The following is a 12,060-nucleotide window of genomic DNA, read 5'->3' as shown; positions in this document are numbered from 1 at the left end:
CATGGACGTGAGGCCTGTCACCTACACTGGACAGAGAATACCCATGCTAGGGTATTGCCCGTTACTATTCGAATTCAAGGGGAGACAAGCCAACTGAAAACTATACGTAGCAGAAAAAGGACCATCGGTACTCAGCTGGAAAGATCAAGGCGCCCTGGGCATCCTGTTAAATCCCGGAGGCATAGAAAAAGTTTTGCTCATGAACATGGAGAGAGGACAAGAAGAGGAGGCGTGGCACAGAGAATATCCAAAAGTGTTCAGTGGGCAGATTGGTGAGCTGGTCAAGTTTAAGCACATGATACGGTTGAAAGAAGGAGCAAAACCCGTCATCCACAAGGTCAGGAACATTCCATTCCGATGCAGAGAGGCAGTGCAAGAAGAACTGGACAGGTTCGGAAAGAGCGGGGTGATACAGGCCATAGAGAGCGCGGAGTGGTTGTCGCCCCTCGTGGTAGCCCAGAAGCCCAACGGGAAGGTGAGGCTATGTGTAGACCTCAGAGAACTTAACAAAAACATTCTAATAGACAAATTCCCGCTCCCACGCATCAACGAGATGCTGGCTATGACAAAAGGAGTTAAGTGGTTCTCAACGGTGGACCTGTCGTCAGCTTACCATCAAGTGAAACTCCATCCGTCCAGCAACCATCTTACATCCTTTATAACACCGTTCGGATGTTACAAATTCGTGAGTATGCCATTTGGGCTGGCATCCGCGGCAGCGGTATTCCAAAAACTGATGCACAGACTTTTTCAAAAGGTGGAGGGAGTTCAATTCTTCCAAGATGATATCCTCGTAGTGGGGAAAACCAAGCAAGAACACAATGAGAAACTCCACATAGTGCTACGCACATTACAAGAAAACGGACTCACGGCGGAATTGTCAAAGTGCAAGTTCGGGGTCCCTTCTGTCACCTATTTGGGTGACGAAATAAGCGAGAAAGGGATTGAGCCTAAGAGAGCCAACATGGAGGCGATAAAGAACGCACCTGCCCCAGGGAAAAAGGAAGACGTCAGATCGTTTCTGGGCATGGCCGAGTTTTATAGCAAGTTCATCCCCAACTTTGCCACCAAGACGCACTGCCTACGCCAATTGCTGAAGGAGAGAAACGGGTTCAAGTGGACCGAAGAAGAGCAGGAGGAATTTGAGACTTTGAAACGGGAAATGGGAGAAGCCATACCACTTGAGGGTTTCGACCCGACGGCTGATTCCATACTCACCACTGATGCCAGTGACCGAGGCCTGGGAGCAGTATTAATGCAAAGATCCGAAAAAGGAGATATATCAACAGTCAGCTTCGCGTCCAGATCCTTGGCACCAAACGAAGAGAAGTTTAGCGTCATCGAAAAAGAGATGCTGGCCGTGGTATGGGCGATGGAACGCTTTAGACAATACCTGTGGGGAGCCAAGTTTGTGGTCTGCACGGATCATAAACCCCTGATAAAGGTTTTAACGTCAAGTGGACATGCGCACGCCACCCCAAGAATAGCCAAAATGACACTAAGACTATTAGATTTTGTGTATGAGGTGGAGTATATACCGGGGCCCCAGAACAAAGTAGCTGACTTCCTGAGCAGGGCGGCAGCCATGGAAGGAGTGGAGGAACAGGAGAAGCCTGGATGGGAAGGCTACGTGGTGGCGACCGTGCAGGACATGGAGCAAGTGATCAGTGCGCAAGAGTGGGCAGAGGCCTACAGGCTGGACGAGGACTTAGAGGCGATCAAAGGATACGTTACTCATGGGTGGCCTGAGAAGAGGCATCTGAAAGAGGAATTGAGGAGATAATGGGAGGTGAGAGAAGAACTGTCTCTGGGGGAGGACCCCCTTTTCCTACTCAGAGGAGACAAGGTCGTTCCCCCCCGAGGCCTAATTGAACACCTGATGGCGTTGTTGCATGAGGGCCATCAGGGGATCACGAAGACCAAGGCCCTGGCCCGACAGGCGTACTGGTGGCCTGCGATTGACGCTCTAGTAGAGAGGTACGTGAGACAATGCGACTCCTGCTCCAAAGCGGACAAATCCCAAGTGATGCTGAGACCACAGTTGGGAAAGTTCCCCATGCCGGGAGGACCCTGGGAAATGGTGTCCATCGACATAATAGGACCGATCCTGGACATTGAAGGAAACCAGAAGTATGCTATAGTGTTGATGGATAGGTACTCCAAGTGGCCGGAGGTGGAAGTGAAGGACACAGTAGACTCAGATGCGGTGATCGCATTCTTGAACGCAGTGTTCATAAAGGAAGGAATCCCAAAGATCATAACGTGCGACAATGGGCCCCAGTTCGTCTCGGCCAAATGGGAGGCCTATATGTCCAGAAATGGAATCAAAGTAAAACACACCCCCATATACCACCCAGCGGTAAATGGCCTGGTGGAACGTTTCAATCTGGTAATCATGGGAAACATCCAAGCTGCGATAAATGATGGACTCGATTGGGAGAAGGAATTGCCCAAGATGCTATGGGCATACCGCATCACGCCGGGCAGCACAGGCTACAGCCCCTTTAAGATGTTAAGGGGAAGAGAGCCTTTCACCAAGGACAATATCGCATGGAGGCAAATGGTGGTGCAAAGCAAATGGTCACCAGCAATAGTGAGGAGAAATCTGTAGAAGGCGCAAGAGACATACACAGAACAGTTCAACAAGAGACGGAATGTGCAAGGAGTGGCTCTAGAGAAAGGTGACTGGGTGAGAGTGAAGGTAGCGACCCTGAAGAGGAAAGGAGAGAGTAAATTCACACCGCCCCTACAGGTGATTGAACCATTTGCCCGATCAGCGCTACTCAGTGACGGCAAGGTTTGGTCGCAGGACAGAATGGCCAAATGTAGCAAGATACTGAAGTGGACAACGGGAGCGGACGAAGATGTAGAAGGAGACGCAGAGAGAAGGGATGTGGAAAGTTGTGAAAGGGGACAAGAGCAAGTGGATGGAAGGACACCGCATGTGGAGGAAAAGGAGACCATGTACGGCGGGAGCAACAGAGAGAGCGAGGAAGGTGGCAGTGCGAACAGGAAAGGAGAAGGTGAAGAGAAAAACGTTGGAGAGGGGGTAGGAACAGAAGCCCGAGGAAGGACCGCTATAAAGGACACGCAAGGAGATGAGAAGGTAGAGGGAGTAGTGAGGACGTGAACAGGAAGAATCGTGAGAACTCCCAAGAGGTTTAAGGACTATGATATGGACATTAAGTAAGAGATTGTTTCCTTATTTCTATTGTTGATTGTATAAAGGGGGGAGATATGTGGCATCGTTCTAGTTGTTGGCCAGTGGGCCGGATCCGGAAGCTCAGACACCGTAACCGGAAGGCGGCCATTTTGTGTGGCGCCGACTGGCAAAGCGAGTGCACGCTTGTCCCGGCGCTCCGGGAATAAAAGGTTTAACTCACAGCCTGACTCAGAGCTTCATTGGGGGGCGAAACCGAGTATTTTACACAGCGTGGTAAAGCCACTTGCGAAGTAAAATTTGCGTGGTAATTGTAAGCGTGGTATAATCATATATTCATGCTTAACATCAGTCCTCGAGCTCTCTGTTTTGCCCTGTCTGCCCTGTGTCACTCTGCCCCTTGGATACTTCTACATCTCCATGGGGCTGGTCTCTGCCATGTGCCAGTCTATACTTGTGATGCTTCACAACAGTTATGTAGCTACTTGCAGTGTGCCAGTCTGCTCTTTGTGCCAGTTTGTTCCGTGCCAGTCTGTACCTGTGATACTTTTACACCGCCTTGGTGTAGCTCTTTGCCCGTGCCAGTCTGTAGTACCTGTGATACTTTTACACCGCCTTGGTGTAGCTCTTTGCCCGGTGCCAGTCTGTACCTTTGATACTTCTACACCCTCATGATGCAGCTCTTTACCCTGTGCCAGTCTGCCCTTCTGAGACATCCCCTGCCAGTGCCTCAGGCTCACACGCGCCCTGTAACTCGCTCTGTTACCCGGTGGTTACTTCACTCTCTTCGGCTGTTGTAGCTCACTGTAGCCCGGCTGTAAGGCGTTATGTGCTCAGTCTGCCCTTCACAGTCTCTTTGCGGCAATCTGTGCTTCTCATGCCCCTGAATGCAGTGAAAGATGGAAATGAGATACAGAAAAACACTGTCTTGTTTTTTACAGCCACACATCCGTGCAGTGAAGCGCCCGCACGCGCACAACAATTTTACTTGCGAGGGGTGCAGTAAGGACTAATAGTAGGTAGGGGCGCGCGACATCAGAATATTTCTCTAGGAGTGTAGACACTAAGAAAACGCAGCTGGAAGCTGACAGACGTGCACCTAGAGTTAAGTCCATTAGGCAGAAGCAAAGTATGTGAAAAAATATATATACCCTTATTTCACTAGACAATAATTCCTCATAGAGCCCATAAAAGAGGACCTGCAGCTTCCACATGCAAGACGCCCGGCTAGCTCAGTCGGTAGAGCATGAGACTCTTAATCTCAGGGTCGTGGGTTCGAGCCCCACGTTGGGCGTATGGATTTCTTTTACAGTTTATTCACAAATTCACCCACTTTATTTGTGAGGCTAAAAAATATATATAACTTCTGCTCTTTTTTTGTCATGACTCGCCCTGAGCACAAACCTCCATCCTTTAAGGCGCCTCGGAGTCGGGTTTAGCCACGCCTCCTCTTAGCGCGTATTTTATAACTAACATACAGAAACGGTAGTTTTTAGGGAGGATTCATTGGTCGTTCTTTCGCTGTAAGGAATTAAAGACTGGGGTCCACGAGAATTGTAATTAAAATAGGTATTGAAGGAAAAAAAAAAAGGTTGTGTCAGAAGTGGGATTTGAACCCACGCCTCCAATTGGAGACCAGAACACCCAGCTGGTGGGAAGAGTCAGCTCTTGAGTCTGGCGCCTTAGACCGCTCGGCCATCCTGACAGCTGGGAAGGAGGGAGGCCGGGTGATCTCATCACATCGTTGGGAGGGAGACACGTGATGTTTTTCAGCTTCACTTCGCACTCGGACTCTCGCTCCTCAACAATGTAAAAGGGGCCGAGAGGTGAATTTTGAACCGTTTAACCTGAATCCCTGGATGACACAACAAGGAACAACAGCCCTTGGGTCACGCTGCGTTTTCAGTCGTCTTCTTCTGCGGCACGTGTACTGAATAGTATTCAGTGTTTAATAAACCTGTTAATTTAAAAACTGCTGCAGAGATTCCACGGATGCCTCCCCCTTCGGCCGCTCGTGCAGTTCGTGACTGGATCCCAGATTTAGCAGTCGGACCCAGTGCTTTAAATGGGAAAAATATAAGTGCAGGTACTCATTAAATTGAGCTAGGGGCGTGGCTACTAGGCGGAGTTAGAGGCGGAGTGAGACATGATGATACAAAAACACTTCAATTGGCCTTGCATTGCCCTGGATAATGGGCTCAAACTTTGCGTACGTGTAAATTAACAGCTAAACCCCCAAATAAACCAAGCCATCAACCCGACTTTTAGCACTTTCAGGCTAATAATCAGTGTGCTCTAGGAGGAGAGACACTCTGGCACTTACACTGGTTGCGAGACAGAACAAAAGGTGAGAAATTATAAATCTAAACAAAACGTGCTAGCTTGTTACACAAAATGAAGGCCAAACACCACACCAAATGTTCATGTTTCCTTGTTAAAAAAAATTATATATTTGCAGCTTCTTAATATCATAACAAATCTAACGTTCCTACTTGCTTGCATTTTGCGCAATCCTTAAATATTCAAGAGTGCACACATACAAACAAGCATTACACACATTTCTTTTCACATACCCCCTGATTCTGTTCCTCTCAAACATACACTCTCCGTTTTCACCTCTCTAACCTCGAAATCCCTCCCGCGCTCACTTCTGTCTCATTCTGTCCAACTCTTTACCCAATTGTATCCTATCATTCTCTCTCAGTGTAGAGACGCTCTAGATGTTGCACGGCACGTCGGCGGACGTGACGTGCAGGCGGCCAGGATTGGCTGCTGGTGTTGGGGGCGTGGCTGAGCGCGAGAGCGCGAAAGGAACAGAAAGAGCGGGCGCTGGAGCGAGAGGCTCGGTGCTCTTTGGGATTATCAGAGTTATAGCTAATAAATAATTGTTAACTACAGTAAGGGCTCAGAGTCATCATTGGAGTCTGCCTACATCATTACAGTGGCGACGAAGGTGGGATAGAAGACCCCCCAGCAAGGCAGAACCGCAGACTCAGCCCTAAGCGACAAGCAAGCACCAGAAGCTTCAGAACCACCCCACAAGGGACAGAGGAGCGCGACTACCTGGTGCAGGAGAACAGGTACCCCAAAGAGCGCGGCAGAGCCCGGCACACAGGAGGGTGTGGCGCAGAGGAAGGAAAAAGGGAGGAAAAAACCCAGGAACCCTAGAAGTAAGGCAGGAGGAGAGCGCCAGCCCACCCAGCAAGCAGCAGACCAGTGAGCACGCGCTGGAGGGTTCAGAAGGAGCCGAGGGGGCTGACAAGGACAGTCCCCGAACCCCAGCAAGTGGAGAAGAACAAGACGACGCACCAGGGAGTCCCCGTGGCCAAGTAAGATCGCTACCCGCAGTGAAGAGCGAGAAAATGAGCGCGCAAGCAGGCTACGCGATGGCTCCGGTACAGTTCTTACCGCGCCCGGGAGAACCCCTCATGAAATGGGAGGACTGGAGGGAGTACATCGACAATTTCATAGGTGTACTCGAAGATGAGAACGAGGAGGCATTCAAACCCCAGAGGAAGAAACGTATTTTACTATTGAACTTAGGCCCAGAAGGACTCCGGATTTACAAGAGCTTAGTCCCGAAACAGAGAACATCCACAGACGACGATGTATACGCACAGGCGCTCGAAGACCTCAACGAACACTTCAGACCGGCGATGTGCGTGTCGGTGGATAGGTTTAATTTCCAACAGAGGAAGCAGAAACAAGGAGAAACAGTGGAGGAGTATGTGGCGGCACTGAAACGACTGGCAGCCACGTGCAGGTACGCCAACTGGGAAGAGGAATTCATCAAGGACCAGGTGGTGATGCATACCACGTGCTCGAATGTGCAAGACAAGCTGTGGGCTAGTGGAGACACCACACTGAAGGAGGTATTGGTCATCGTGAAGAGAGCGGAATTAGCACGGCGATGCGCTGAAGTGACAAAAAAGGATATGGCGTCCAGCACGATGGTGAACAAAGTGGATGAAGAGGGGACTAGCAGAGAATACCGAAACAGAAAACCAACAGAAAGAGGGCCCAGCAAGTGGCAAAACAGCACGAACACGTCGAGTAAACAAGCGGGAAGCAACAGGAAGTCATGCTACAGGTGTGGAAGCTGGTCGCACGAGGCGCACGATCGGAAGTGCCCTGCGTTTCGCGCCAAGTGTGCGTTCTGTGGAATAATCGGCCACTACGAGAAGGTTTGCAGGAGGAAGGCCTCCAAGAGCATGGTGAGATGCGTGGATCAAAGCGATGACCATCCGGACGGCGATTCGGAGCCAGAAGAAGTCACGGTGATCTACATTGAGGATCAGGTATTAAGCACGGAGGGAAAAGTTCTAGACAGAGAAGGTAGACGCACGATGAAACCGGTGTTGGAGATGGCCATAGGCGGCGTCAAGATCAACGTGGTGGCAGATACAGGGTCTCCCTTCACCATCATCCAGAGAGCAGTGTGGGAGGAGAAATTTGTGCCACGGCTCGGGCCAGAGCTTGAAAAGCTAGACATCCGCCCGGTCACGTACAACGGAGATCGGATCCCCATGGCAGGATTCAGACCCTTGACCTTCGAATTTCGAGGCCGGTCAGCACACTGTAAACTCTACGTGTCGGAGAGGGGCCCGTCAGTCTTGGGTTGGCTGGATCAGGGCGACCTAGGAATCAAGCTGGATCCGGGTGGCAAGGAGCAAATTCTCCTGACGGACCAGGTGGCCGGGCCAAGTCTGGACAAATGGAAAACCGAATATCCAAAGGTATTTGGGGGCACGGTGGGGAAGCTGGAAAAATTCGCCCACAAGATCATCCTGAAGGAGAATGCTGTCCCGGTGGCCCACAAGGCCAGGAATGTTCCGTTGGCAGTGAGAGACGCTGTGAGAGCAGAACTTCAAGACCTGGAAAACAAGGGCATCATAGAACCCATCACGTGCGCCGAGTGGCTGGCGCCCCTGGTAGTGGTCAAGAAACCCAACGGTAGGGTCCGGTTGTGCGTTGACCTGAGGGAACTAAATAAAAACATTGTGGTGGAAAGATTCCCCTTGCCCAGGATAGAGGAGATGCTAGCCAGCACCAGGGGGATTAAGTGGTACTCAACAATAGACTTGACCTCTGCATATCATCAGATTGCTCTGCATCCGGACAGCCGCAAATTAACATCTTTCATCACTCCGTTTGGGTGCTATCAATTTCGCAGGATGCCATTCGGTTTAGCTTCTGCAGCGGCGGTGTTCCAGAGGATGATGCACCAATTATTCAAGGACATCAAGGAAGTCCAATACTTCCAAGATGACATCCTGGTGATGGGCAGAGACATACCAGACCACGACAGGAAGTTGGCAGTAGTCTTGAAGATCCTAGAAGGTAAAGGACTCACGGCTGAATGGTCCAAATGCAAGATAGGGATGGACTCGGTAACCTACCTGGGGCATGAGATAGGGGCGCAAGGCGTGACCCCCAAGGCCGACAATGTCAGGGCGATTTGCGAAGCACCACCCCCCTCCACCAAGGAAGAGGTCAGGTCATTCCTGGGGATGGCAGAGTATTATGGGAAATTTGTACAGCACTTTGCCTCTAAGACTCATCATATGAGACAACTAACGAAAGAGAACACGGAATTCAAGTGGTCGGAGGACACACAAAGGGAATTCGAGATTATCAAAAAGGAAGTGGCAGGGGCCATACCCCTTCAAGGGTTCGACCCTCAAGGCAACACCGTCCTCACAACGGACGCCAGCGACAAGGGACTGGGTGCAGTCCTCATGCAAGACCGAGGGCGAGGTCAGCTGGAGACGATCTGCTTCGCCTCGCGCACACTGAGTGAGACGGAAAGGAAGTACAGTGTGATAGAAAAGGAGATGCTGGCGGTGGTGTGGGCCACCACGCGCTTCCGACAATTCCTGTGGGGCACCAGATTTCAGCTACGGACCGACCACAAACCACTACTGAGAGTGCTGACATCGAGTGGCCACGCAGAGGCGACACCCCGGATATCGAAGATGTCGCTAAAGCTCTTAGAGTTTAGGTATGATGTGGAACACATACCAGGCAGCAAGAACAAGGTAGCAGACTACCTGAGCCGAGCGGCGGCTATGGAACCCAGTGAAGAGGACAAGGCATGCACGGAAGAATGGGTGGCACTGATGGAGGATCATGAAAGTGTTATCAGCCTCCAGGAATGGACACAAGCGTATGCAGAGGACCTGACGTTGGAAGAGGTGAAAACTTACATCACTCATGGATGGCCGGATAAGAGACGGGTTCGGAAGGAACTCAACCCCTATTTTGAAGTGAGGGAGGAACTCTCCCTGGACAATCAAGGAACATTTGTATATAGAGGAGAGAAAGTTGTCCCTCCAACGAACATCATACCCCGACTGCTGGACATGCTGCACGAAGGGCACCTGGGCATAGGGAAACTCAAACTGAGGTCCAAGCAGAACTATTGGTGGCCGGGAATGGACATGAGAGCGGAACGACATGTGAGAGAGTGCGTGAGGTGCCAGGGCGCAGACAAGACACTCAAACCCCTGCGCCCTGCATTGGGTGCATTCGAAACTCCAAAGAACCCCTGGGAAGAGCTGTCTGTCGACATCTTAGGCCCCGTCTTAGACACCCAAGGGGTCCAGAAGTACGTGTGTGTCCTTGTGGACAGGTTCTCGAAATGGCCAGAGATCAAGATCGAGGAAACCATGGACACGGACACCATAGTGAAGTTCCTGGCAGACACTTTTGTAAGGGAAGGCATACCCAAGTCTGTCCTCAGCGATAATGGACCCCAGTTCCGATCGGAAAAGTGGGACAACTTCCTAGGAAGGAACGGCATCCAAGCGAAGCACACATCAATATACCACCCCGCGGGAAACGGCCAAGTCGAACGCTTCAATAGGGTGGTGATGGGGTCGATCCAAGCAGCCATCTCAGACCACAAAGACTGGGAGAAGGACATATGGCACATGTTGTGGGCGTACAGGATCACTCCCACAAGTACGGGATACAGCCCCTTCCAGCTGCTGCGCGGCCGAGAACCGTTCACTCAGGACAACCGGGTGTGGAAGGAAAAGACAGTAGTAAGTGAATGGTCCCCTGCTGTGGTGCGGGCTAACATTGAGAAGGCCAAGGCAGTATACACCAGACATTATAATGCCCGGAGGAACGTGCGAGACACAGAACTCAAAGAAGGAGAATGGGTTAGAGTCAAGCTGCCCACTCTACAAAGAAAAGGAGAGAGCAAATACAGCAAGCCCCTGCAGGTGAAGGAAATTAAGGGAAGAGCGGCCAGGCTGAGTGACGGAAACATATGGTCACAAGACCGCATGGCCAGATGTAACAAGATCCTAGTGTGGGACTGTGAAAGGGCAGGCGGAGAATCAGAAGAATGCGAGAGTGAGAAGCGAGAACATCAGGAGAACGGGATCACATTGAATGAAGGAGAGCAAGGTCAAGGAGAAGCAAGGGACAGAGAGCAGGAGATAAGAGTTGAGGAGAATGGCGATAACAGAGTCAGACAAGGTGAAGAAGAGAACAACACCACCCCTGCGAGACGAACACGGAGTGGTAGAGCCGTGGTGAGGCCAACGAGATTCAGAGACTATGATTTGAGCGACGGACTGTAAGTTGAAATGTTTGTGCGAAAAAGGGGAGATATGTAGAGACGCTCTAGATGTTGCACGGCACGTCGGCGGACGTGACGTGCAGGCGGCCAGGATTGGCTGCTGGTGTTGGGGGCGTGGCTGAGCGCGAGAGCGCGAAAGGAACAGAAAGAGCGGGCGCTGGAGCGAGAGGCTCGGTGCTCTTTGGGATTATCAGAGTTATAGCTAATAAATAATTGTTAACTACAGTAAGGGCTCAGAGTCATCATTGGAGTCTGCCTACATCATTACACTCAGCACTCTTTCTATTTCTAATCTGCCCTCTCCGCGCCTCTCTACCTCTTTCCATGGATCTCTTCCTTATCTCTATCTGCGCGTAGCCCTTCTGCCTCTCTTTCTTTTCCTTCTTTAAACTCACTGCTCCTCCCCCTCACACTTCACCTTCACTCACCCCCATTTTCCCTCCTCTCCCCTCGGCCAGGGCTGGAGAGCTTCACCACCATCAAGGACTGAATGTCCCAGCAGGGGGGCTGGTGGTGGGGGGGCCAATTCACAGGGGCAAGTGAGTCAGGTGAAAGACAGGCCGACCCCAGTGGGAGGCTAAGTGGTGAAAATCACTTTTTGTAACAGTGTTTCTCCATGGACACAGGATCGACACCTGGCAGGGGGTGGTGAGGACAAAGCGAGCGTCCATCCGGGTAGTAAGGGAGCAGCGGCCCTCTTGCCCCTGCAGCAGGCCTCCAATAGGACGTTCAGGCCCCACCAAGAAGCTTGCCACAGCAGCATAATACAGACAGGCGGCAGCGATCAAAACGGCATGCACCAGTCCAGTGCCCGCCTTATAAATCCGACCCTGAGTACCGGTACTCTCCTTGACAGCAGAGAAGTGCCGGTACTCGGCTCGGTAAATTTAAGAGGTGCCGGTACTCAGTACCGGTGAGTACCGGTCCATTTAAAGCACTGGTCCGACCAAGTCCGGATCCCTACCCCGACTGCTACTTTGAGCGCCTTCAGGCCACGTGCTAGGCGCTACTCTCGGCAAGAGGACATTGCGTGAGTGCCTGGGTGATGAAAAGGCATCCCTGGTGCTCCTGAAGGGGGCATCCAGCCCTGCAGCTGGTATTTATGGCTGCCATGAAGGCTGGGTTGAGCTACCCTGGTGAAAGGACCTTGAGCGTGCATGGGTGTTGGAAGGGGCCCTGTGAAGGGGGCACCCAGCCCTGCAGCTGGTATTCACGGGAGCCTCGGGGTCAGGCAGGGGCTGCTCTCTGGAGGAGTGTCTACGGACACCTGTCCATGAGACGCCACCCATCAGCAAAACAATGTATCTCA

At 51.5% G+C, this 12,060-nt stretch overlaps 2 non-coding genes across 2 annotated transcripts; one reads left to right on the top strand and one right to left on the bottom strand.

Moving 5' to 3' along the window:
- The first annotated feature begins 4,381 nt into the window (after positions 1 to 4,381).
- On the top strand, positions 4,382 to 4,454 carry TRNAK-CUU (transfer RNA lysine (anticodon CUU)). The gene has a single exon. It is a non-coding gene; the product is annotated as a tRNA-Lys (tRNA).
- A 301-nt stretch (positions 4,455 to 4,755) lies between these two features.
- Positions 4,756 to 4,865, bottom strand: TRNAL-CAA (transfer RNA leucine (anticodon CAA)). The gene is made up of 2 exons: positions 4,828 to 4,865; positions 4,756 to 4,801 (listed from the first exon to the last, which is right to left on the bottom strand). It is a non-coding gene; the product is annotated as a tRNA-Leu (tRNA).
- Between the last annotated feature and the right edge of the window lie 7,195 nt (positions 4,866 to 12,060).

The sequence above is a fragment of the Lissotriton helveticus genome, chromosome 5_1 (genome assembly GCF_964261635.1).
Source record: "Lissotriton helveticus chromosome 5_1, aLisHel1.1, whole genome shotgun sequence".
Lineage (NCBI taxonomy): Eukaryota > Metazoa > Chordata > Amphibia > Caudata > Salamandridae > Lissotriton > Lissotriton helveticus.
This window is presented reverse-complemented; position numbering and strand designations above follow the sequence as displayed.